Here is a 27,934-nt window from a genome sequence, read left to right as displayed (position 1 = left end):
AGCTGCAGACACTGGTTAGTTCAAGGATTTTCACCTCCAGCAGTAGAGAGAAGGCTATCAGGAACTGTCTTGTTCATTCAATAGTAACTGCGGTGCCAGTCACAGTCATGGGCACTGGGCGTATAATTTAGAACAAAATCACATGTGGCCCTCTTCTAATGGATTATGCGGTCTAAGGAGGGTGATAAGTAATAAACAGTAATTAATATTTATTATGTAGTAGGTAGTATGACAATTGCCATTAATAATCCTATAATTGTTTAAATTAATCATCACTATTTTTACATACCCAACCTATATTATTTTCCAGAAAAATTTCAAGACTAATTCATTCAATCCTCACATAAACCAGTGTGGTTAAGTACCATCATTATCTTCTCTTCGCAGAGAATCTGGGGCACAATGCATTTCCAGTAAAACTACAATTTCCAGTAGCTGGTGGTTGGTTCTAAAGAGGAATCTGACACAATGAAAGGGGGCAACAGGGATAGGATGTTCGGTATATATGTAGTTAGTTAACCGTAGGAATACCCTCTGAAACTTGAAAGTTGAGAAAGAAGAAGCCAAATGAAGAACAGAGGGAGGATTGCTTAAGGCAGAAGTAATAGCAGATGAAAAGATTCAGAGGCAGGGAAAGAAAAAAGGCCTGTGAAGAAAGTGAAATGAGGCATTTGGCTTTGAGAAAATATGCACGAGAAAGGACAATTAGATAGAGTCCAAATTGGGCAGACATTTAGGTTCTGGGACCAATTTCCTTTACACTCACCAAAACCCCTCCACCCTATGCTGAAAATCAATTAGGTATGCCATCTTGATGGAAGTGCATTATACCTTTGAATCATATGGAAGCAAAATAAAATTTGAGTCCAGCTCACTGCTGCAATGTGTAATTCCTAAGGCTGTTTCAAACCTTAGAATGTTTGCAAGATAATTTACTGATTCTATGCATCTTCTAGGAAGGCATAATCATATCTCACATCAAATTACTACCCACACCCATAGCCTGTTTTGCCTTAAGCAATTCTGGTTTCCCCTAAATACATCTAGCTTATTCCCAAATCCATACTTTTGAGTATGCTTTCATTCATCCAAATATACTTATTAGTGCCTACCTTGGGCCAAACACTGTACAAATCCTAGAGATGCAAAGATTATCAAGATAGATTTTGCTGCTACTCTACTGCAGTTTGTAAGCCAATGGGGTAACAGGCAAATACATAACAAATAAAATGTAATAGGAAAAATAAAGTATTGGAAACACATGCAAATACAGGCAGGTAATATCTAAGTTGAGATCTAAAGAAAGAGTATCCTTTAGGAAAAAGTTTTGGAAAAAATAGTGATTTAGTGCAAGCATTGGCAAACAAAGGAAATCTGGCCTTTACCCTGTTTTATTTCTTTAAATAAAGCTTTATTGAGATACATCCATGACCATTCATCTTCATTTTGCCTGTGCTTTCATGCTAAAGTGGCAGAATTAAGTAGTTGCAACCATGACCGTGTGACTCACAAAACCTAAAATAGCTACCGTCTGGTCCTTTACAAAATAAGCTTGCTGGCCCCTGCTCTAAATAAATGGGAAGGTGTAGAGATGAATGAAAATGAAGAGATAAAGGAAAGTAGGGATCCCTGGGTGGCGCAGCGGTTTAGCACCTGCCTTCGGCCCAGGGCGCGATCCTGGAGACCCGGGATCGAGTCCCACGTCGGGCTCCCAGTGCATGGAGCCTGCTTCTCCCTCTGCCTATGTCTCTGCCCCTCTGTGTGTGTGTGTGTGTGACTATCATAAATAAATAAAATTTTAAAAAAATACAGAAAAGTAAAGAGTAAGAGTGATAGCCTTAACTAGAGTTAATAAAGATGAGGATCCTCAACATGCCCTCTACCCTTCCCCCTAAAGAAGAGAAAGGTGGGATGGAAGAAGGAAGGAAGGAAGAAAAAGAAAGGAAAGGAAAGGAAAGGAAAGGAAAGGAAAGAAAGAAGAAAGGAAAGAAAGAAAGAAAGAAAGAAAGAAAGAAAGAAAGAAAGAAAGAAAGAGAAAGAAAGAAAAAGAAAGAAAGAAAAATGTTAGAATACAAAATGTTTTTGAAATAGATGCAATAAGACTTAGTGATTCACCGAATTACTGAATGTTGGGCACATAAATGAAAGTTGTAGATCCATGTGGGCATTCCAGTTGTAAAGCCAGTAAAGAGTTCCATTTGTAGATGTTGATTAGAGAAGAAAAATGTTGGCTTGACGGTGCAGTTTTCTGACTTAAGCACATGGTTGGTAATTGAAACCATGAAAATGAACCAGATTTTTTCATTCATGTCTAGGGAGATCATGTTTACGTGAGGATCTAGTACAGATCCTAACATAGAGCAACATTTAAGAGTTGGGTGAAAGAAGGAGCACCTGGGTGATGCAGTCAGTTAAGCATCCGACTCTTGATTTCAGCTCAGATCATAATCTCAGATGAAGCCTCACATTAAGCTCCATGCTGGACATGAAGCATGCTTAAGAGTCTCTCTCTCCCCCTACCCCTCCCTACTAGCTCTCTCCCTCTCTCTCTCTCCCTTTCTAAAAAAATAATAATAATAATTATCTATCTATCTATATATATATGTATTTCCATATATTCTCTCTCTGTATATATATAGAAAAAAAAGAGGTGATGGAAAATGAGACTGTGAAGAAAATCAGGGGGATATATTGACTTCAAAGACAATGAGACAGACAGTTTCAAAAGGCATGTTAAATGTTGTGTGCAGGGTGCTAATTAAGGGGCACTTAAATGATCTAGCTTTGGAAAAGATGGGAAGGGACCATTATTAGAAAGAAAAAGAAGGAATACCATGTGGCAGATTTAATGACAGCCATGTCTCATCACATAGGGAGCTCTGGAGCTAGAATGGCCCTTCAAATTGATCAAGAAAGAAAGAAAGAAAAGAAATCAAGGTCTATACAGTCCTACTGTGATTAGTCCCTGGGATTGGTAAAGGTGGGAATTGGCAGAGAAGCTCTCTGTGGCTAAGACTGACACTGAAGGGGTTTTCAGCTGCAGACTGTCTGATAATAGCACACCCAGAAGCGTAACCATCAATTCCTTCCTTGAAAGGGAATTTGAGAATCATCATGCATGCATTTAAGTTTGTTGGGATGTTCAAGGAATCTTTTTCTTTATTGACTTTGATTTTATTTTTCCTGCAAAGGAGCAGGTAAAGGCAGTTTTCTTACACTGACATCAAAAGAAGTGGTAGATTTGTGGAGAATGTGGAGAATGGATTTTAAATTATCTTTCTTTAAACTTAGGATTATAACACCAGCTCTTTCAAAGAATGGCTCGGAAGAGACTATTACACAAGCATCCACCCTTTATTCCCTCTGTGCAGTTCAAACCACGTCTTTAATTTGTGTATTTCTCATACTCAGAAAACCTACTTTTTCTAAAATAGGAATAAACTTTATCTTCCCAAATAGAATTTAATACCATAAGGATAATGATAATCTTTCCCTTTGCTTATTTATAAATAGAAAACTGAATACTATAATCCCTCCACAAAACCACCTACTGAATATCCCTTATTCTACACAAATAACATTGAATTTCCCAGTAAATAATGAAAATAACCATGTTAATATTAACTTTATGTTCATGGCTATGGCTACAAACACTCTCAGCAGCACTGTGGGTCTGGGTGGAGCAGGATTTATCTGATTTCTTTAATATAATCATATTATGATTCTAATATTTTTAGAATCTAATATTCTAACTTCTAATATTTTTAAGGAGACAAATGGTTATATTCCTTTTAAGATTAAAACTTGATATTTAAATACAAGAATGCATTTCTTATCATGTTATTCCATGTTAGTGTATGAAATATGAATTTTTTATCAGAACAGGATGCATAAAGGAAAAATACTAATTACATAATACTGTTTTTATTTTCTCCTTAATTTTTGAAAATTTAGAGCTAATCTAACACTATGTTAAATAGTGTGAGGAATAATTAACCAAGTGCATGATACTATAAGTAGATATTGAGTGTTTTGTTTGTATCAGTATCCAGATAACAAACATAAAGGACAAGACAAGGAAAAAAAAATGGAAATTTGATGGAAGGAGACCTAACTGCATTACTATAGGGATGTAGGTTATCGACATGGTCATTTATATTCAATTGATACATTTAATTTACTTAAGTAAATTTATGTGTTTCATTATGACCTAGCTTAATCTGACAGCATGATGAAAATTTAGTAATAGAAGCAAATAAAGGATCAGTAACATTATACCTTCTGAAAATTATGAACTATTACATTCAGCATAATTCTTAAAGCTAGAATCATTCTAACTCACTAGCCTTTAAACTTGAAGAACAATAGTCAGAAGTACTCACACAGAGATAGCAATCATTATTTCTTTATCATCTCCCGTATCACCAGCAGCTGATTCCTGAATTTGAAGCCTGGTTTCTCTATTTAACTACATAATCTCAGTCCATTGATTTACCTCTGAGCCCTAGTTCTCTCATCTATACAGTAGGACCATGACAATGCCCATCTTAAAATGTTGTAATAGAGACAGAATGAGTTAATATATGTGGAGAATGGAAAACCATTCCTCACAGAGTGAATACTCAACAAGTGCTATTACGCCTATTCTTATTTTTATAATCATTATTATTATTCATTATTCCATATGCTGTTATTCATTAATACTAGTATTAACATTGCACTCTTTTATTTTTTTTAAATTTTTAAATTTTTATTTATTTATGATAGTCACAGAGAGAGAGATAGGCAGAGACACAGGCAGAGGGAGAAGCAGGCTCCATGCACCGGGAGCCCGATGTGGGATTCGATCCCGGATCTCCAGGATCACGCCCTGGGCCAAAGGCAGGCACCAAACCGCTGCGCCACCCAGGGATCCCACATTGCACTCTTTTAATGTCAGAAGCTATGGCACTTGACATACAACTCAGGCTGTATCTCATTTAATCTATACAATACCCATTTTAGAAAAGCACATTTATATTCATTTGAAGGAGGAGAAAACAGAGCCTCAGAGAAGCTAAGATGGCAGCTTAGAAAGAGTAAAGCTGAAGTTTGAATGCAGGATGTCAGGAATTTTACTAGATCAAAAGTTTATAAATATCTAAATCCACCAACATCAAAAAATTAAAAATGGCCCCTTCTTTCTCTTTTTTCCCCTTCTTCCTCTTTTTAAGATAATTTGTTTCACAAAAAAATAGGTAGCCTTTAATTTTCCTGCAAAAAAAAAAATAATAATAATAATAATAAAATAAAGCAGTGCATTAGATTCAGGTTGAAACCAACTTTCTAGATGGATAATAGGATCACTCACATGTTGATAAACCAAATTGTTATGGCTTTGCATGACATTAAAAGTTGTACTATCTTCCCTTTAACAGAAATAAACAACTGGTATGCTATATGTAGTATATGCTCATTCAACAACCCTTCTGGAAGATCGCTGCTCATAGGCACTATTCTAAGTGTTTGGAAAACTATGATAAATAAGACACAGCCCTCCCCCTCCCCCAAACCACGCAATAGTTAAGGTGAAAGAAGAAACAAATTATCTTAGTAAAAGAGGAGGAAATACTGTGGTAAGTACAACGTTAAAACCACATAGAAAATATAGAGGAACCGTGATGCAGAAACTAACTTTAGATGCTTATCTGGGGCAAATTCCCTGGGTAAATTAGAACCAAGGAAAGCAGTACTTACTGTTAGCTGCATTTTGGTGAATGATGGTTTTAGAACTAGCTTGCTTGATCTCACATGAATTTGCGGTACTCAGACTCTATTTGTGGGAAATGTGTTCTCTGAGAGTTTTCCTCCAGAGGAATTTGTGTGTCCTGCCAATCACATTGGTCAAACCCCAGGAATCAGTAGAGGAAGAATTACAGTAACCAAATCATGAGCACATACCTTTCAGTATCATACCTGATAGTGAAAAATCAGGAACGTTTTGATATACTCACACTAAGGGTTATAAAAGAGATGTTAAAAAAAAAAAGAAGTTAAAAATACTGATAGACTCTAAGTACTGACATGGAAATACTTTTAAGTATTTAAGTATTAAGGACATTTTAAGTAGGAAGAAAAGCAACTCTCAGGAAAACTAAACAAAATAAAACTAATGATTTCATTTATATATGTAGATGTATATAAAATCTAGAATAAATGTGAATGAATAAAATATTATTTATGTGGTAGTAAAATCACAGAAAGAGTTTGGAAGGATATATACCAAGTTTTTACAGCTGGTTCCTTCAGGTGAAGAGTGGCTTCAAAAGAAACAAGAAGAGATGGATACTAAATATATTTTATACTTTTAATTTTTTTGAAAATTATATATAATTCAAATATATACATATTATAAATAATTTTAAAATATGTATTATATTTCACAAATTCCTGGTACATAGGTGTTCAGCATATATTTATTAAATGAATTTAAAAATATGTTTTATTATATGTATATATATGCCATGTTTTTATGTTACCATTACTTGGGATTGCCTGGCTTGTCTCCCCTTAGAATTATTAGGCCAAATTGAATCTGGTAAAGTTTTATTGAACACTATTAGAGGAAGGGAAATTTGGGGATACAATTTAATACCCCCAAACAGCTATTCTGCTTTTTCTTAGTTCTTAAAAATGATGCTAGTAAACTTCACAATATTAGCAAAGTAATTTCACCAAATGTAGAATAGTGTCTAATAGATACTTTTTGATCTGTATAATGAAATTTGGTCGAGCTTTGATTCTACTCCATCACAAAGGAAAGCAAATTATTGTTCCTATATGCAGGCTTTATTTGCTAGTGTCATTTATAATGTTAATTGAATGGTTTTTGAAAGCACTACCTTAAAAGAAGACAATTTTCAAATGTTTCATCTCTTCAAATATATATATTTAATAAATTCAATGGAAATATGTATAATTATGAATGATGGGAGTTAAACTCACAAATTTAGAAAATTCAAAAGCTAATATTTAAGAAACAAAGCCAGTTTTGAACATGCAATAAAGTGATACACATAAGTTTTAAAAGTTGATATACTCTAAAATATCTGTAAGCTTATGAATCAATACAGTAGATCATCATGGTAAAGAATCTGTCTGAACTAATTCAGAGACTGTACCTAATTATTATCTAATAATTAGGCTCAAAGAAATATAGACTTGAAGCCATGATATTTCCTCTACCCCTAATCACCAGAAATAAATAACAGAGTTTTCAGCAGGGCATCCCAAATGATTAATTCATTTTGTTTCCAATCAAAGGGAAAAACTGCTACTGGGAAAACATTAAATCATATAGGTCAAATACAGAAGAGACTCACAGAAACCCAAAATGGTTTTATAAACTCAAATACAAATAAAACAATTTTACTTGGTCAGGGTAGGGGGGGCAGGTAGTGTTGGGATTTTTTCCTAGTCTGCTGGTTTTGAGGCTGTGAAGTGATGTCTATGTATCATTGTTCATCATGTATGCATAATTTCCTAGAGATATTTTATAAAAATTCTTGCTCATTATCTCATTACATTTTAGGTGAATATTTAAGTTTCTGTCTCCTTCCAGTATCTAACACTGCAAATGCAAGTCTCTCCTATGAATCAAAAGTAAGCCAACAAAGACATTTAATATCCAGTTTTAAAGTGGTGGTAGCTTAGCTTATGATTCTTTGTAAATAATATTTGGTCTTGAGACTTTAGTTTCTATAAAAAGTAAAGGAATAATTTGCCTAGATGCAGTTTATTTGTTATTAAAATAAAAATATTAATTTCATATTTGTTAGGCATAAAGTAAATAGCTTTATATATAGCACCATCTGTAATACTTAAAATGGGCAAATTGGGAATATTAAGAGTTTATATTCCCACTTAAGTATTGTAGATCTGCATACAAAACGTTTGTTACAGATGCTTATACTCAGAAAATACACAAAGGGAATTATGAATGTAGAAAACATTCTCCAATAGTAAAAAAATTTAGAATAATATGTAAGCATATACAAAAGTTTATTACTATTCTTTCTTCTGGCTTCTGAAAATGTAAATTAAATATTTTAGTATACCAATGCTGACCTTTCCTCCATTACTTCTTGTAGTGGATGACTTTTATTTCTGTTACCTACTTTTGACTGTTACAGATATTTTGCAATGCTGAATAAATTTTAGAATCAGCTTGTCATTTTCTACGTCCTTCCTAAATAAATAAATTTAATTTTGAAATCCTGCTAGCATTTTGAGTGGAATTCCTTTGAGTCAGTTGATATATTTGGAGAAAACTATCATCTTGAGGATCCCTGGGTGGCTCAGCGGTTTTGCGCCTGCCTTTGGCCCAGGGCGCAATCCTGGAGTCCCAGGATCAAGTCCCATGTCAGGCTCCCGGCATGGAGCCTGCTTCTCCCTCTGCCTGTGTCTCTGCCTCTCTCTCTCTCTCTCTCTCTCTCTATGTCTATCATAAATAAATAAAAATAAATCTTAAAAAAAAGAGAAAGAAAACTGTCATCTTAACAACATTGACACTTTCGATCCAAGGTAAGATATATCTCTCCATTTACTTAGATCCTCTTTTATTTATCTCAACAGTACTGTTTAGCTTTCATTGTACAAGTGTTCCACATGTAGTTTTAACTTATATCTAATTGTTTCATGTTATTTTTAAGCTACTATAAGTAGTATTTTTTAATCATCCATTTTCTGAATTTTCCTTGCTGGTATAGAGAAGTACAGTTGATTTTTGTATATCGATTTGTGATTATAGATGGTATTTTCCAAGAATAGCCATACTAATGTATACTCCATCTGTCATGCTTTTCTTATAATGTAATACATTATGCATGTGATTTGTTGAATATCATAGATCTAAAAGTTAAAAATTTTCATTAATTTTTGAGAAATATGACCCTTATTTATTCAATTTTATTTCTGGGTGCCCTACTTTCTGGGACTCACATTCTATCTCCCTTTGTATTATCACCATGTCTCAGAGCTTCTGTTTGTACATTTCAACCTTTTTCTCTCTCAGTGTGGATAGTTTCTATGTCAATATCTTCATGTTCAATATCTCTTATACTGTTTTAAAGCTTTGTCTTTGCTGATTCCATTACTTTATCAATTCTGAATCTCTTTATGATTTTTCTCCAATTTATGCTAAGATTTAACTGTTTCCTCACATATTTAGCAATTTTTATAGGATGGTGAACATTATGATAATCATATTATCAAGAGTCTGAGTTTTGTGTTCTTATTTTAAAAAGGTAGAATAGAGTTGTCTTTTATTAGGCAGTTGAGTTTATCTCTTAATAGGCTTATTCATTTTAGACTTTGCCAGAGTTTATCCACAGTAGTCTTTATTCCAGATATGTTTTATCCTTTCCAGTAAAGTGTGTCTCCATTCTGGTCTCTGGACTTAATGCCAATGTTTAATAAACAACTGTCCATTATTCCTTTGTTGGCACTTTAATGTCTCTAAGCCCTTTTTCTATCTGGGAACAATTCTTCTTACAGCTTCCTGATAATTGCTCTATGCCAGTTCTCCTAGAACTAGCTTGCTTCTAGAATAAAGCCAAGTTGAATAGATTCTTCTAGAACCAGTGTTTGCACAGCTTAGTATTCAACAAAGACTCCAGAAGATTCCAATAAATACTTGTTGATGTCCTCTACATGTGCTGCTCTAGTCTCTATGCCATTGCACCCCAGTTACCTGCCGCTTCAGTCTCCCTGGTATCTGATCTTTACCTCTTCAAGGCAGCAGTATTTCTGCGATCTACTTGAGCTCCCCCTTCCTGTGCTAGAGCCCAGAGCAGATTCACAGTGAAAGCCAGGGCCATCAAAGGACCCACTTTGTTTCTCTCCATTCAGAGTCACAGTCCTGTTCTGTCATTCAGTATCTGAAAACAATTATTCAAATATCTAATTCCGTTTTCTCATTGTTACTGAGAGATAAAAATTTCAGCATCAATTACTCTTCATTATGTTTTGAAGATAATAATCAAAAAAGTAGAAAGATATTTCCAGAAGAAATCTATGCCCAAAATGGGAAAAAGAAAAAAAGAAAGAAGAAAAAGAAAGAAAGAAAAGAAAAGAAAAAGAAAGAAAGAAAGAAAGAAAGAAAGAAAGAAAGAAAGAAAGAAAGAAAAAGAAAAGAGAAAGGTCAAAATTGGAGGTGGTAGGGATGAGGTGTGTGGAAGTAATGTTATTAAAACTGGATTTGACTTAATTTTCTAAATTTCCTGTATATACTCATATTTCCCTTTTAGGGAAACCTTTCTTAATGAGGCTGTCTGTAAAATGGGAAGTTCTCATATGCCATGGAAGAATAACAAAATAAATGGAATCAGCAAATATTGAGAACCATAAAGAGAATGGTCAAAGGGAAAGAAAAGGCAGTTAAAAACATCAGCCCACAAATTTAATGTAAGAACACTGTCATTTATTGAACATCAAAATTTCTAAGTATCATCCTTATAGAGCTATAAGATTAATTTCCCCCCTTCATGTTGCTGTATTGTAAGAAAGGTTTAATTAATTTTTTTTTCGGTTCTCAAATGAAAGGCACACAATAATTTGTTGGGGTATCCAGATAACTTCTTCAACATCCTTCCATGAATTCTCTGTAATTATTATTCTATTTAATGTTCATAAGTAGTATACTTCACTTTAAATATCTCTAAGCACATGAAAACTAAAAGATGCTAGTAATTAAAATATTTAATTACGCCATGTGAAAATTATATAAGATTTGAAACTCAGCAGATGGAGCTGGTTTTGTGGAGAATACTTTCCCCAGCACTTAGGGATGCGATAATCAATGACTACAATCTTTGTTGTAATAGCAAGATGCAAAGCCGAAGCAAAATCCTTAAAATGTGGCTCCTCCAGCTAAAGATTCTCAGCTCCTCAAACCCCTTGCATGTTGTAGGAGTTCGTTAATATTTCTGAAAATGAGAGCTTCCAAAAGCTGAACAACAGGAGGGCATACTTTCATGAAACAGGCTTGTGATTATCACTTCAAAAAAGACATAATTTCTAAAGCTCTTTAAAAGCATGCTCCTCATATTTTCTTCACCCAATAGTTTAATGTCTAGTATGGAATTTATAAGATATATGGACCAACAAAATTGTGTTAAGAACTGAGGAACAGAATCTGAGAAAGAAACTTTCAGTGAGGAAACCGATGGAGGGAAACACACAGACTGAGTTAGTGAGGGGAGTTTTTAAACGTTGAAAGTGAAAAAAAAGGGGGGGGGGCAGAGAAAATAAGGGCCTGCTAACAAATAGGGAGGGACATAAAAATCAATGAGCCTTTGATAATGGGTTTTATATGGCTCTATTTTTTAAAGAGAAAAATGAAGAAAAGAAATTTGGGAAATTGGTAAATAATGACAGCCTGGTTAAAGTTGTTATTGATGAAATGTAGGTAAGAGGATGCTGGTCATGGGAACTGAATAAATAGCTCACCATACAGTTGGAGAGGAGTGTCTAATGAGGTACTATTAGGATGGATCATCATCCTTTTCCAATTCAGCATTATTCTTAATGACATAGAAGGAGTGAATAATACATGACTGAGGTTAGTATAGGAGTTGAGTCAATTGCTGCTGGAAATATTGCAAATAGAAAAGAACCATAAAGCCAATGGATTTAATAAAAGCAAGTGTAAGTATGTAAGCCAAAATTATCTCTGCCAAACAAATAAAATAGCCAAGAATATTAATAGAAGAAGAAGGAAAGCAAATAGAACCCCACTGGATATTCACATAAAATTCCTTAACTAGTCATGCACACACCTCCTTTGTCCTTAGACTGTTACTCAAAGTAGATCCCCTACAGACACTGCATATACATCAACTGATGTCAGAATAATGGTATCCCTGCAGACAGGGCATCTACACCAGGGAAATGCAAGTCCAGCCCTCAGGTATAGATAATTCTGGATCATACAATTAGCCACTATTAAATAAAGTAATTAATCAAGGGAACCCTAGAGCTCTGTATTCTGTAGGATTCTTTAAGTAGTACAAGGGGGAAGAGAAATTACCTAAGGAAAACTTTCACATGACTACCTAGAAATGAAGAAAATTAGAGAAGGTGATAGCAAGAAAGTGAATAGATGACAGAGTTTTAAGAAGGAAGTGATACCTTGTGCCATATGATACAGAAAGGTCAAATAAGATAGGAAAGAAATGTTGGTGTTGAATTTGGCAATTAGGATGTCATCTAGGAGAATTGACAGATGGTTTTTGTGCAGTGGCTGGAGTACAATCTGGAGAGCTGTGATGGATGAGTGCTTGGTTGTAAGAAAATAGAGCAGATAAACTATTTTTTCAAGAAAGTGAGTCCTGATGAGAAAAAGTGAAATAGGATGGTAACAGGAGGAAGACATAAAGAATAAAATATGATATTTTAAAATCAAAGCTTTTATTGAAAGTAAAAGTAGACAGGGAAAAAGAGCTTAATAATTTTTCATGACTCAGGTCAAAAGCTACCTCCTTCGTAAAGCTTTGTGATTGCTCCCAATTCCACCTCCAGCTAATGTAGGGTCTTCTTCTTTTGCTGTGCCTTCTCTACCTTGGCACACCACCTTGCCCACACCTCAATCTTAACACTTTCCATAGTGTTAAGGCAGTTCTTTTATCCATGCCATACAATTGAATTTCTTCAGAGCAGAGATTATGACTGCATCCTCAATTTCTATCACAGTGGATGTCACATCTACTTTGATTAATAAAGTTGTCATGATAAATGAAAAAATTAAGAGTCAATACTATTTTCTTTACCATATGGAACTCTTAGTTAAAACTTCACTTCAAAGCAAGAATATGGATTCTGGCAAAGTAATAACAAGAAACAAGCTGAAGAATCAATAGGGCATAAGATCAGAAAAATAAAGCTGAAAATGTGAATCCAAGATTAAGAAGGGAGCCACAGTGATGAGTAGACTAAAACAAACCACCACAAATGTTATTACATAAAACACTGAAAATCAAGGATCTTGAGGATAGAAACTAAATCATAAGGAGAACTTTTGAAATTTTGAAACTTCGTTCCTTCTTACATCAAAACTTCCTAAGTATATAAGGGAATGGTTCATAGGCCAACAATTGATAGAATTCCATTTTCAGTCTAGAGAGCTAAAAGAAATGTGCTTCTTTAAATATTGATATAACTTGAAAGAGGAGTGGTGATTTATTGAGAACCTCTTTATTGGAGAGAGTTAAAGGCATATGGAGCACATAAATGGGAGAAGCTTTTATTTGAAAAGACAACATTGGTAACACTAGAAACAAAAAAGAAATCTGTAAAGCGCTTAAGATCAAGATGTTCAATAGCAGGCTTAATATAAGATCTTGGGATCCTTTCCATCCTGTGTCATGTTAAATAGTCGGCAAAGAAGGATTTAAGATCTTTGCTAGCATCAGAATTCTTGAAAGACAGTAGCGTTGTCAACATGACATGTTTACGACCCTGAAGTCATGAGCAGTATGACTTCAAGTTCTTAAGGCTTTTATCATCCTTATGGTGCAATAGACATAATTTGAAAATTAACGGTGCTAAAATACAGATCAGCCATGCCACCAATTGAAATCAACCACAGGTAAGGGTTGTATGCACTCCACTTACCAATGAGTCCCCCTAACACACTACATGAACTATTAGCCAAAAAAAGTGAGATCATAAATCTTTTTGGTCCCTGCGGCTAATGTTAAGAATAATCTGACAAAAAAAAATTGTAGATATGTGGTATATATGAACAAAGACCTTGAAACTTTGACTTTTAACTCTATTTTACTATTTGTAACAAGCTAAGTGTCTTACCGCAGGCCACTATAACAAAATACTGGGTGACCTGTAAACAACAGAAATTTATTTCTCTCACTTCTAGAAATCTGAGGACAGAATTCTGGTGAGGGCTTTCTTTGGTCTGCAGGTTGTTGACTTCTTGTATACTTTCATGGAGGAAGAGGAAAGAGAACTCTCTGGGGTCTCTTTTATAAGGCCACTAATCTCATTCATGAGGGCTCCACCCTGAGGACTTGGTAGCCTCCAAAAGGTCCCACTCCCTAATACCATCACATTATGGGTCAAGATTTCAACATAAGCATTTTTGGGAGAACACAAACATTCCACCTGTAATAGTAAGCATCCTCTATGTCAAGGAATACTCATGAAAATTTGTTTAGTAAGCAATGAAAATCCAAAAAAATTTTCACTTGTTAAGACGATTACATCTTTGCAGTTCTGACAGTGAATAGGATTCTTTTTCTTTCCCTATAATTTAGCAAAAACAAAGTTAATACTTATGTTTCATGAGCAATTACCTTTCAACCATGACATGTTGTTTATTCTATTTGCCCACATTTCTTAATATTGCTCTTAAATTGCTGAGCCTACATGATGAAACAATGTGATAAGATTCCATGCAGTATGAGATTTTTGAGAATATGGCAGGATTCTTTGTAAGCCTTATTTTTAACAGAATCTTCTTTCCTTAAGTCCATATCATGTAGCACCTGCAGGGGGCAAACATGATGCCTGACGATAGGAGACTAGACCCTCGGACCACTCAGGATACTCTCCAGTTACCACCAGTGTCTTTAGCATTCATAAAACAATAACCAAAAAAATAAAAAAATAAAACAGACTTTTTGGGTAACTGGAAAATAATAAAAGCAAAAAGAAAGGAATTTTATTAACATAAAATTAGGCCCTGGTATAATTTAAGATAGAGAATACCCTATCCCAGCATATGCTGCCTTTTCCTCACATCCCATCCCTACCTCAGTGCCAGGCTATGCCACAAAGGTAAATGGAGAAAAAAAACATGGAAGAGAGAAGAGAGAAAATTCTGATTGAGTTAAGAGATGGTCTAAAACCACTGCCAGAAGTACTTAATCTGGTTGGCTCAGTTATGCATCTGACTCTTGATCTTGGTTCAGGTCTTGGTCTCAGGGTCCTGAGTTCAAGTCCAATGTCATTTTTTTTTTTAAAGAAAGAATGAAATGCTAAATCCACTTCAAATTTGAAAACACAAAACCAAATGACATCAAATATAGACAAAGGAAAGGAAGGCACTGAAAATTGCACATGTTTTGAAGAGGCTGTCTTCAAAACACTTGATTCTGAAGGAGACAAAAGCAGGCAGGATGGAAGTAGCCCCCTTTTTCAGATTGGGTAGTATAAAGCTAGGAATCTAAAGACAAAATGGAGCCAGAGTCAGAGGACTCATGATTCCTCTCTGTATCGCCAAAAATTCTAGAGAAAAATAAACTAGATTTTCCAGAGTTTGCTATACTGATTATGGGAAAACTGACAAAATTCAACTGAGCCCTACACGTAGATTAGTTAGTAGCATTGCATTAGTATTGATTTCCTGGTTTCAGTAATTGCACTGTGGTAACAAAATGCTCAGATTAGGAGAAGCGGGAATGAATGATACATAAAAGTTGCAACTCTTTAGTAAGCCTCCATTATTTCAAAATTAAGTGTTAAAATGATTGTTACACACGCAAAATTACTCATGCAGTTACCCATGTTTTAGAAGTGTGAATACAGCATAGCCCGTGTGCTCATCGAGAGGGTAAAAGGTGGGAGTGACATCTCCAAGTGACCTAACTGGTGCTGTTCTGGGACTCAGCACCAAAAACCACCTGTTAGAATTTAGGAAGGCATGGTGTTGGCAGGCAAGCTAATTGATTATTTATTTTTTGATCAGAGAAACACCTTTTCTCATTTTCTATTTTTGCTCTGTTTTCTATTCAATAAGACTGCCAGATCTCGTTCCCTTATTCACTTCTGGTCCTATTCTTCTCTAGATACTCAAAAATGTCACATTCTTTTTTTCTGACCCACCCTCCTAAATCTCAAATGTTCAACTCTCTTCCTTTTGCCATTATTATTACCTTTACTCTGGTTTCTGCATTCCAAAGTGACTCTAAGACTATCTCACAAAGTCTGTGAGTATAATAACTAGGTGGACTGTTTCTGGAGCTAACAGATCTATAGCCACTCTATGAGCCAACTGAGAGAGCAAGCATTCTTTCTTTAGTCTCACCAACATGAGTACAATTTAGCTTGGAATCTATGGATTAATTAAAAATTAGCATCAGAATAGAAATCACCTTTTTTTTTTTTTTTAAATTTGTGTCAGGCTAAGAGCTTCACACGTTCTTTTTGTGAGGTAGGTACTAACCCCCTCCTTATCCTAGAGACAGGGATACTAGGGCACATACACACCAGCGATTTGCCCAAAGTCACAGAGATATTAAGTCATAGATTCTCTAGGGTTTGAACTCAGGAGGTCTGACTTCAGTATCTATGAACTATTTTGTTTCTGTAGTCCAATATTTGCTACGGTTTCTGAAATAGAACAAAAACATAGACTCTTTTAGTCTAAAAATGTCATTTTCCTATCGAATTGCTAAAAATTTCTGCAACAATATAAAGAAAACCATGCTGAATGTTTGCAAGCTTAAAGGTGCACCTAAGAAAGGCCCTCTTTTTCACAATACTATGGATTTTAGTTTCTTGTTGAAAAGTACAATATTGGGTCAAGGATAAGAAAGCAGTGGATGTGTAGGATGAGAGGAGGGTATATTCTCTGTGTTCTCTGACCATTGAAAAATGGAAAGGAATAAAAATGATAAGTTAAGCCTTGGAACAAGCAAATTTCAGCAAGAGACAGCCCCACCCTGAAGAACCTCTGAAGGAGGAGCAGTGGGAACACCCTGCCGCTAAGAGGCAGGCCTGAGGGGAGTCCAAGGGGCATTACCCCTCTGAAGGAATGAGTTTCCATCAAAGGACAGGCTCTCTATCCATCTTCCAGTTGTTTGTGGACACTGGGGAAGAAAGGTGCACATCTTAAAGTCTGCTTTGCCACTCTTAGGCACAGATCTCCATCCTGAAGAAGACACGGTCAGACTCCTGACAGAGCAGCGCATACACATGAGTCTGGACCCTGCATCATCTCTCCTGTCAGTGTGCCACAAAACTTGGATTTGTTTATTTTCCTTTGATCTGCTCTTTGCATAAATCCTTCATGGGGATTCCTATGAGAAACTATGACAGAGGAAGTTGTTACCTCTAATGGCTCTGTAAGTTGTTAACTTTAATGGATTAGAACTGGAGGCATTTTCAACTCGATGATTTCCAGGTAGCTGGGGAACAGAGCAAAAGACGTTTTAGGCTCTGGCTGCAACTTCAGAGTTCAAATCACATTAATGCCATTTGGTCAGATCTACTGAAAGAACAATCCAAGCACAAATCCTGCCATTGCCCTATGCTCCCAGCGTCATTGGCAGATTGACTCCTCTATTTTTAAATAGGTTCCAGTTTGGGTAGCTCTGATTGAAAATCAGAATGATTTTGTCCCATTGCATGAACATTGTATATATCATTTTATTTTATTCTCAAAAATTAATAACAAGATGGATTTTTCTGAATATGTAGTTTTTCACCCTAGTTTCGTGGTGCCTGAGGGTGAATGCTCCACACACAGGCTTTGTTTTACAAGTGTCACCTTCCTTCATTATTTTGTCCAGGAGTGCTCAGGTCACATAGCTCTGGCAGCTGTACTTGACTTTGGTTCCCAGAAAAGGATTCTCATAGGATCATGTCAACTTTTTAAAGGGAAATGGATTTTCCTGGGTGGAGGTATAGCCAAGTATAACAAGTTCTTTCCTAAAGAGAAAAAAAAAAAAAAAACCTGTCATGTATCTTGAAGTGAGAAAATGGATGACTTCTGAGGACAGGAGAAGGTACTTCTGGTCCTGGGATTGCTGGGAGCAGAAATGAGGAAGAGAGGCCATTTTTCCATACAGTCTTTGGCCAAAACCACAAACCCATCAAAGCCCACCCTCATGTGTTTTAATATCCAGCAGCCTGCTCAATCGTCTTTGCTCTGACTCCCTTTCTCTGAGAAGGCAGGGGTACTGGTAGGAAGGGATGGGTCTGCGAGCCTTGGAGTGGATAGCAATGGGTAGACATGAGGCTCAGTACTTTGAAGCCCAGCATTCCCCTGATCCTTGCTACCAGCTGAGCCGGTCCATGTACCCCTCTCTGAAGAAGCAAACTTTATTATTTAAGTCACCCAGTCTGGGGTACTTTCTTATGACAGCCCTGGCTAACTAGTTACAACAGCTTTGAGTACAATAATAAATTCTAGCAATGTGAAACCGAAATGTTTTTACAGGAGTATTATCTCTGAATCTGCTCTACAAGCACGAAAGTTGAATTGATTCCTTCCGTTATTGCTTCCAGTGTGCTAAGAAGTCTCGTAGGGGCTAGAAAGAGCAAAGAGCAACATCCAAAGCAGTCCCCTAACCTACTCTCAGGGACTATCTCACCCCAGCAGCACTAACACAAATGGCTTTCCTTCCTCCGGAGATTTCAGAATGTGCAAAGTTCCACCAGGGCCACAAATCAGACATCTTAGAGGCTCCTCCTCTGGCCTCTGTTGTTTTCCCTTTTTAAGTTGTTGCCTTGGGAATTGAAGGAGTATTTACTCTGAAAGTTTAACTCTACATTTACTGCTTAAAAATCAAAACAAAACAAAAAGCTGTTGGGTAGACCAGAAAGTTTTTGCAAAAATGTCACATTTAGCCCCACTAGTGTCAAGAAGAGAGTGATGTATCCAAAAAAAAAAAAAAAAAAATCACCGTTTAAACAGTACATCATTATAAAGATTCTTGATAATTTCATGGCACAGTAATAACACACTAAAAATGTAATCACTATTCAGGAAATATAAAAATTAAGCGGTATTCAATTACTTCATTCCTAGTGTCATAAAGTAAATGTACTTATAATGATAGGAACATTGGATAATAAGTTAGGAAACCATGACTTTTGTCTCAATTCTGCAATTTTCCTTGAAACTTAGGCCAGTGGCTTGACCTTTTTCATTCTCAGGGGCCTCTTTTGTGTAAAGGATAAATTATAAATAGTCATGAGGTTCCCTTACTGCTTTAAAAGGTTTATATTGCCATGCTTATTCTTGTAATTAGTGACATTATTGAATACTGGCTAGTTTATTTATAGAAGGATTTTCCCCTCCCCTTTATCACACAGAGAAGGCAGGACTTACTCTGGCAAATCATTCCTTAAATAACACACCCTTCTGATCAGAATGAAAGTTCCAGAGTGGAAAAAATTTTATACCTGAGGAGTGGCCTATACTTCCAGTGTCCTTCGCAGGACAGTGGCAGTCATTGCTTGTGTCTACTAAGTCTTTATCATTCATTCACTAATTCATGCACATGCTGTATTTATTTAGTCATCCAACAGACATTTATTGAACACCTACTGTCTACTGACTCAAACAATCAGTGACCTCAGTGGAGACTAAAGGATTTCAAGATATTCCTTACCACAGAGATAAACAGAATAGTCAAGGAGAAAGGAATAGAGGAAGGATCAGCTGAGTACAGGAGCCAGAATAACTGGTGGAGAGTTTCATGTTTCAGCATAAAACAATGTATCAATAACCAGTATGGATGGGTCAATGCCTTAAATACATTATACCTGAAGGTTGGTTGTTGAGAACTAGTCCTGGGCACTGGGATTAGATTGCATATCTAACAGAGATTCACCACCCCTAGATATGTGGGAAGAAGATATGTAGAAACTGGCAACTGAATAAAAGAGATGTCTTCAGGGACAGGACAGTGGCCAGGGCCTGACCTCTCAATCATTTTAACATCTTGAATAAGAGGGCTGGGTGACAGAGAGATAATTTAAGAAAGAAAGTAACAATACTAGCCCTGGACAAAGAGTTATACACATTTGTAAGAGCAAGAGGAAAGACTCATTCTTCCCAGTTGATTAGAACTTTGAGAAAAAAGTAGCATTTTCCCTGAGCTTGACCTGAATAGGTTTTGACAAGTGCAGACAGAGGGAAGTGGTTGACCCTGTGAAGGTAAGTGTGTGCTGTGGAGGGGGCAGATATGGCAGCCCAGAGTGAGGTTACTGGAGAGTTAACAGGTTTACTTACTGGAGGGGCAGGAGTGAAATTAGATTCGGCTAGAAGCACGGGCTTGAAGAAGGCATTGGAGAAATTAATTAGATAGTATATTTTTATGTAGGCCAATGGGAAAGATTTTAAATGATGATAGTATTTTATAGTATAAAATACTGAAAAATAATCAAATAGGTTAAGGACTGAGAACGAGCCACACAATTGCATTTCAAGAAGCCTGGCTCTTGAGATAAAGGTGTGAATTTTCATGCATTGGAAAATGACAAGAACTTAACCATGTTATGTAAGGCAACACTTCTACTACAGTTTCCATGATATTTACAGAGGATACTATTGGTGAATTACAAGTTTTACCTCAACTTTTGTGCATAATGGTGTTTTTAATTTTTATCCTCCTTGATTGGCTTTTATCCTGGCTCTATGCCTAATCAACTATTGCTTAGGACCATGCCCTTGCCTACCTCCAGTATCGCGTTAGCTTTGCCTCTGTCCCTACTTCACACACATCCTATGTTCCATTAATTAAAAGTTAGCTGTTAAAAAAAAAATAAAAAAAATAAAAAAATAAAGTTAGCTGTTATTCCCCAGACATACTTCTCTTCCTCCTATCTTCATGCTCCCTCTACCTGGAATACACTTCCCAAATTCTAAATCTTATATTAAGCTGAGCATCACCTACCTTGAATAATTTTCTAAATTCATATGCCTGAAATACCTAATAAATAAATATATTTCCTTTACACTTTTAATACCAGGTATTATCATTAGTTCCAGGATTTAGGTTTATCATCTATTGTATTTTCAAACACTAGGGCTTAAAGCTACCTAACTAATTAATATAGAATAGTATAATAGTTATCTAATGGGATTAGAGTTTAGCTGTATCAGCCAAAATTTATTACTGACTCAGTAGATTACATTACTCATACTACTACTATAAAAGAGTACCTCCCTCCCTACAAAGAGTCAAAGTGTGCTGAGCTGCTCCTTGTGACAAGTGATTTTATAGAATTAGTCACAGTCATTTAGTGAGTGTTTATGCATTACCTTTAAGAGTTGAGAAAGCAGTTTTATTTATCTTTTGAAAGCTAACTAAAAATCCATTGTGGGAGTCAGCTCAGAGAATTGTAGTACCTGTTCTGTGTTCTCCACAGAGAAAAGGCACCTGTTGCCAAAGTGCTAATAATGTGTGCAAATTTGTGCACAGTGTCGCTTGTTAATGCTTCTTTCAAAATAGACTTTTTTTTATGGGAGACAAGTAATCAACATATCAGCACCCCAACTCTGGAATTATTAGAATAACTTTGAGTCAACATAGGAAATATGGGGAAATATTTGCAGCAGTGCTCCAAAAATACAACTCAATATGCAAATGTAAGTTGTTTTCCTAGTTTAATAATATACTTATTAGATTTCCTCTTGGACTAGCATTTGAAAGTAATAAAAGACAATAATAAATTCCACCTAAATTTTAACCAACCTCACAACTTTCCTCCTCTATAAGGTGTATATGCAAACAGGGAGAGAGAGATTTTTTATTAATTAAAAATATAGGATGAATTCATGAGCAAAAGAAAAGCAAATTTTCATTTCTTATCTTTGCTTACTTTCCCTTAGGCTTATTATTCACAAAGATCCCACAACTTACCTCAACCTCTAGATTCCTAAACTCCAGGGAGGGATCAGAAGATACTGACATAGTCTTCAGTATTAGATAACAAGAGGCAATATTAAAGTAAACATTAAAAAAATCTACTCTAGCCTTCAAAAGGATCTTACTCTGATCCAGACTCTTCAACTAAGTAGCTGTGTGCCCTCAAACAAGTTATTTCTCTCTCAGATCCCATGTCAGGACTTTAAACTACAATATTTCTGTATTTTCTTTTGATTCCTAAACCCTGCCTATTCTCAAATTCATGGGCATCCTTAAGTCTCATAAAATTTACACCTTTTCTTATCAATTTCTTAAATGTGAAATCATGTGAAACAAATCTACCTGAGAGATTGTCCTCCAGAACCCGCTTTCTAAATCTTGTATTCCCATCCTCCCAAATCTCCCATGATTTCATACATACCGTTCTACTCTTCAGTTGCAAGGAATTTAAAGATTTTTTATCCCTTTATTCTTTTTCTACCAATTCCTACTGGCCTCTCTTCCCTCCCAGTCCCACCTAGAAAACAGGAGCAACCATCAACCCTACTTCTTTCCCCTCTGGTTTCTCAATTACCTTGTTTTACTGCACTTTCCTACTAAAACTCTAACTCAGGAATCAATGTCAGTGCCTGCCTTATCATTTGCAGTTGTGGTGACCAAGGATTATTGGGGGATATTACACAACCATGCAAGTTGTTTCCCCAAGAAGTTTGTGTCTTCGTTCTGATGACTTGTAAAACACTCTCATTCTCTTCCATCCCCTTCTTTGAATATTCCAAGCGTTCACAGATGTCTTTTTTTTTTTAAGATTTATTTACTTATTTATTCATGATAGACAGAGAGAGAGAGAGAAATGGCAGAGACACAGACAAAGGGAAAAGCAGGCTCCATGCCAGGAGCCCTATGCGGAACTCGATCCCGGGACTCCAGGATCGCTCCCTGGGCCAAAGGCAGGCGCTAAACCACTGAGCCACCCAGGGACCCCCCACAGATGTCTTTCTTAATACTCAAACCCGTTGCCTACAATTACCAACAGAAAACTTATCTCATTCATTAAATTAAAAGAGAGAGAGAGAGAGAGAGACTACCTATGTCAATTAACATTGACTAATCCCCTTCCTACAAGCCAATCTACATCCACATCTGAGACCATCACAGTCCTCTGGCCTCTCTTGTTCCCTCCCATTCAGGTCTTTATCCCACCCTTGAATATTGTGTCCAGAGTGTTTCCCCTTCCATCAATCGCTCTCTCTCTTGTATCTTCAACATTCTCCTTTCTGCTTCTCCTTTTAGTCTCTAAATATTCCTAAGCCTCCCCTAGCATCTCCCAGCCAGCTACTGCTCCACGTATGGCCCACTTTAATCAGCAATTAATGAAAGTTTTGTTGCCACACTCTCCACAGTTTCACAGCACATTCAGTGCTCCAGGGCCCTGCATGCCACCTGTTTCTCTCTCCAATGCACTGAAACTGCATTAGTGGTCTCCTAATTTTAAGTCCAGTGAAAATTGTCATTTCTGAGTTTACTGAGCTTCTCTGCTGCTTTTGGGAACTCTACTTACTCTGTCATTCTTCACTTTCTAATCTTCTGGTTTACCTTATACCACAGTATGCACTGTGCTTTTTGGGGAAGTGGTATCTCTGACATTTTCTTCTCTCTATAGAGCTATCCTATCTACAAGTGTTCCAAGTCCTTGTTCTCAGTGGTATTCTTTGTGCCTTGATTATCTTGATTTTATATATTATCTTGGTCTATCTCATTTATTTCTAACGATTAAACACTAAAGACATTGAAAACTACCAAATGTATTTTTCCGTCCCGTACTTCTCTACCAAGCCATATATTGAGATCAATATCCAGAATATATTCTTCTAGATATCTCACATAGGCATCAACATTCATCAGGTGGAATGTTAATTTCTCATCTTTTTTTCCTACTGATTTCCTCTAATATTTCTTTATCACACCATCTTTTGTATTTTCTCACTTTTAAAAATATAATCAAAATTATTTTCCCTAATTTTGCCTCTTAAATATTTTCTATATGTCTTCCCCTTCCCATTCCAAATAAATGTTTGACATAGAGTACCACTGTCTATCATTTGGCTATTGTGCATTTCTAATTGGTTTCCCAATCTCTGGCTTTGTCCCCCTCAAATGTATCCTGCAGTTAGTTGCCAGAGGAAATTAAAACCTAAATGTATGTAAATACTTATCCCTGTTATTATGACAATCTGTATGTACTTGCCTTATAGCTAGAAAGTGTACTCGTCAAGGTAAGAAATCAGACTTTCTTTATGTTTGCATTATTAGCAGAGCATCAGGTGCCAAATAGAAAAAAAAACCAATAGGAATATGTTGAACAACACAGAAAGCAATGTGATTTTTCTTAAAAGAGTATTTAATTTATCCATCAGAGGGGAAGAATTATAAGTTCCATGAATTCAATTTATTGTATACATCCAATAAACGTCTGTTGAGTACATATTCTATAGTAGACTCTGGTTATTCATTGGTGAAGAACATAATCTATGTTTTTGAAGTTTAAGTTCTTGATGGAGAATATGAATAAAAAGCAGGCATCATGGAGAAAATATAAGCAATGGGTTATAAGAACTGTTGTAGAAGGTGGCTGCCATTTTAAATATTGGAGACAGGGTATCTTGCTTTGATGTCTGACAAAAAAAAAATTTAAATGAGGTGAGGAAACAGACAACTTAGGCAAATATCTGAGAGCATGTTATAAGGGAGGGAGTAAGAAGTACCATGACCTGAGGATGTCATTTTCCAGTGAGATTGAGGAAAATTAAGGAGACCATTGTGGTTGGAGCAGATTTAGTGAGGGAGAGGAGATATGTGGCTAAAGCAAATGGCCTCATAATCAATGGTACAGACTTTTAGGACCATAGAGGGATTGCATCTTGAAATTGAGAGTGGGGACAAAGAGAACACTTACCCAGATTCAGGCACGCTGGGATGAGGGCTGAGGGAGTCAGAACATCTTCCGCCTGAGTACCTACAGAGGAAGCCACATCCTTAAGGGAGATTTAAGTTTCATTGAGAGTGGGTGTAAGGTAATTTTTAGAGAAGAGAGCAGGGAGTTTTATTTATGATGGACCATAAATTCCAGAAAGCTCACTAGAGAGGTTTTAGGTTTAGGGAAGATGGAAGAAAGAGACATAATAAAGGATATGCAAAGATATATAGTGATTAAAATGTGTGCAGTGAGGGAAAACCTGGAAGCCTGGGACTCCCTGTGGTGATTGATACAAACAGGTAATGGGCTTAATGAGATTAGTTCTGCCTGGTCTCAGAGTAGGCACGGGTAGGGAGGCAGTGTGATGGGGGAATGGGTTTGGGGATAAAGTTTTGGAAGCTCAAATGGGAAGGTTTTATCCTGAATATGTGCTCTTATCCCTCCAGATTTCTATCGATTTGTTGTTGACAATTTCGGTATGAAAAAAAAATCTATTTTGTTCAAATGTAAAGAGAAATGAAATATCCTTGCGTTCAGAATAAAAATTTTGTAACATAAATTTATATTTAAAATACCTCATGGTTTATTTAGAAGTCTGAAAAACACTTTAACTAAATTCATGTTGTACCTGTTTTAAGCGCTGAATTATTTCAGTCGTATTTCGGCTCTCTAAAATATATATATTTTTCCTTGCCTGCTAGAATTTCCACTCTTGAGTTCATTGTCTCAATTTAAATCACATTCTCAGAAAAGAGATGACCTCTATCATTTACACAGGTGAAAGTCATTTTTCCAGGTCCTCCAAAAAGATGTCAAGATGATTAGATGTACAAGAGATTATTGGGAGAAATGCCTGTGAGGGGAAATGAGAAGGGGGCCAGAGGAGGATGGGAAGCCATCAGCCTAGTGCAGATCTCACCCCTGTGATGGGGAGGGATAGAAAGAAAGTCTTAGATTACAGAGCAACTTAAAGACATTTTCCAGAGACTGATGAGAATCCTCAAGCCAAAGTCTCCAGCCAGAGGAGCACTGTGTCTCATAGGAAAGAATCTGCCTTGATATCCTTGCTGCATTGAGTCATTGGCTGGGAGCAGCCAACAGGAGTGTCACCTTGGTGCAGATGCAGCAAAGGATTCAGAGCACCCCAGTGCGGCCTTTAGTCAATCGTGGTTACTGCAGTAGGAAATCTGAGAGGCACATTCTCTCATCTGCTACAGTAAATTAGCAGGCATTTTCAAATTAAGTTCAGTAAAGTATCATGTACGAAGGGCATGAGATAATGCTCCAAAGACAAGTATTGATGTAGAAGAGGGTATCCAGAACGCAGGAAGAATCCTTTGGACAAAGAATGGTGATATGATTGAATTTGTGTCCCTTCCATATTCATTTGGTGAACCCACACTACTACAGGAAGTGATGGTATTTGGAGATAGAGCCTTGAAAGAGGTGATTAAGTTAAAATGAGGCCTCTAGGGTGAGCTGTAATCCAATCTGACTGGTGTCCTTGTGAGGAGGGGAAATGTGGACACACCAGGGATATGTGTGCACAAAGGAAAAACCATGTGAGGACAGAGCGAGAAGGTGACCATCTGTAAGTCAAACAGAGATGCCTCGGGAGAACCCAGACCTGCCAACACTTTGGTCTCAGAGTTTTAGACTCTAAAGTTAGGAGAAAATAAATGTCTTTTGTTTAAGTCACCCAGTCTGTGGTGTTTTGCTACTGCAGCCCCACCAAATGAATACAGATGTTTCAACACCTAGAGCTTTGAACGATGGAATGCTTACCCTACAGAATAACATGCCATTGTCCCTGGAGCTGCTGGAATTTTCTTTCATTCATCAGGGAAAGTTTCTGAGGAAGTACTGTTTGAGCAAACTCAAAGTCGAGGCATTACGCATGCAAAGGTCTAAGGTCACAGTTACTCTAGGCAGAGAGAAACACAAGAGCAGAGGCTCTGAGTAAGGAAGAAAGACTGGGTGAGCACCTGTCAGTGGCACGAGGAATTCCTATAGTGTGTTAGCTACTCCCAGGGGCTCTGTGTTACAGCTACAGGAATCACCATTAACAGTAAGGCCCACTAGTGCCACAGAAGGCATCATCTACATAGACACTTCCAAGGTGGGTCCATGCAGGAGTTGGAAAACGGCTGCTCATTGTGTGTGCCTAGAAAATCTTTATAGAGACCTTTCTTAATTGTATTGTGGAGAGTTTTGTTAACACACAATTTAATGAGATTACAACAGATTGGCAATGTATGTAATCCTCTTCTTTAAAAAATAAACAATGTGAGAAAATGTAATTTGTGTCTTACCTGGCAGCTATAAAGAGCGTTGTTTGTAATACATTCTAAAAAAAGGATCTGATTGTTTCCAACTTTGTTCAAGAAGTAATGCCCTTAATCTTCCAAACTTATTAAAACTAGTATAAATACAAGATAATACACTTGAAGGGGTTCTTATACCTAATTTAGTAAAAGCAGAAAAAGATTTAGTTTTTCTTTTTTATGATGCATACTCTGTACAAGTCCAATTAAAGACAAAGTTTGTTCTTCATATAACAAGCTGAGAGTTATCAAAATTAACACCTGAGGCCGTCGTGAAGTAGAAATAGATGTAGGTCAGAAATAGCCAAAGTAATAGCTACACATTTAGAGACTAACAAATTGAGGATATGTAAATAAAGTGAATCATGTAATTTCATATTTTGAAAAGAATAAACACAGACCTACAGTTGGATTAATATTTCACAGCCCATTGGTCTACAATCTATGTGGTACCAGGAAAGACATCTGATTGTCAGTGTCAGTTATATTGGTCAATTCCACTTTTAAGCCATACCCAGGTAGCAGTATAATAATTTACTTGAACATACAGATTATATCTCAATAAGTAATGGACTAATCACATGTGTTACAGTGTGGTTTTACTTTGAGGATAAAGAGGCAAATAATATTACTGAAAATTGGAAATGGGACACATTCCAATTGGTGGAAAGAATAAAAAGAACTACACTGAAATGTTTACCAATAATGCTCATTTCAAGGAAAAATGCTCTTTAGAAATAGTTAAAAACAGACCATGGTTTATCTTAAAGATTACATTGTTTATGCTTACTTCCCCTGAGCTGTCTGCAGCAGAAATTTAATTAATCTAAACACAATTCCAAGCTTGAGTATTTATGCAATTTCCCTGAAAGTGGCATCAATGAGAGGGTTGAGATCAAGTCTTCAGTTTAACTTCCTAGGCTTGAATTTCAGCACCACCCTTTATTATCTTTGTAACCATGAAACACTTACCCACT

The sequence above is a fragment of the Nyctereutes procyonoides genome, unplaced genomic scaffold (genome assembly GCF_905146905.1).
Source record: "Nyctereutes procyonoides isolate TBG_1078 unplaced genomic scaffold, NYPRO_anot_genome, whole genome shotgun sequence".
Classification (NCBI taxonomy): domain Eukaryota; kingdom Metazoa; phylum Chordata; class Mammalia; order Carnivora; family Canidae; genus Nyctereutes; species Nyctereutes procyonoides.
This window is presented reverse-complemented; position numbering follows the sequence as displayed.